We start from the raw sequence: 478 nt of genomic DNA, 5'->3' as shown, positions 1-478 counted from the left end.
ATCATTCTTTTAAATAAAATCTGTTCTTATCAGCTTAATATCTGATACGATCCCCATGTGGGATCTTCGATATTAAACTGATTTTTAGATTATGGCGAAGTGCTAGGGGCTTGCTCCACCTTTGCCGCGGATCGGCCCGGTATTGCAGTATCTCCGGGATCGGTCCACTCCCCAAGGGGAGAAATTAAACAAATATATTACCTAAATTGTACTAGACGTACAGTCTCGTTCAAAATTCTTCGAACACTGCTGGAGACGGTGGGGTGGCAACTCAAGGCCGTTTGTTTACTATAGTACGTAGTATAATATAATACGAAACAACAAAGCCCAACCATTAAATTAAGCAATGGGGAACGAAGTAACCAATCACTGATCACTTTTACATTTATGCAAAATATTTACTGCGTACTATAGTAAATAAACGGCCTTGACTTGCCAGCAGTGTTCGAAGAATCTTGAACGAGACTGTGTAGTGGAT

General features: G+C 40.4%; 1 pseudogene; it reads left to right on the top strand.

Annotated features, from left to right (window-relative positions):
- Positions 1-173, top strand: LOC121871560 (annotated as a pseudogene).
- Positions 174-478: the final 305 nt, after the last annotated feature.

The sequence above is a fragment of the Homarus americanus genome, unplaced genomic scaffold, assembly GCF_018991925.1.
Source record: "Homarus americanus isolate GMGI-L3 unplaced genomic scaffold, GMGI_Hamer_2.0 scaffold45698, whole genome shotgun sequence".
Classification (NCBI taxonomy): Eukaryota; Metazoa; Arthropoda; class Malacostraca; order Decapoda; family Nephropidae; genus Homarus; species Homarus americanus.
This window is presented reverse-complemented; position numbering and strand designations above follow the sequence as displayed.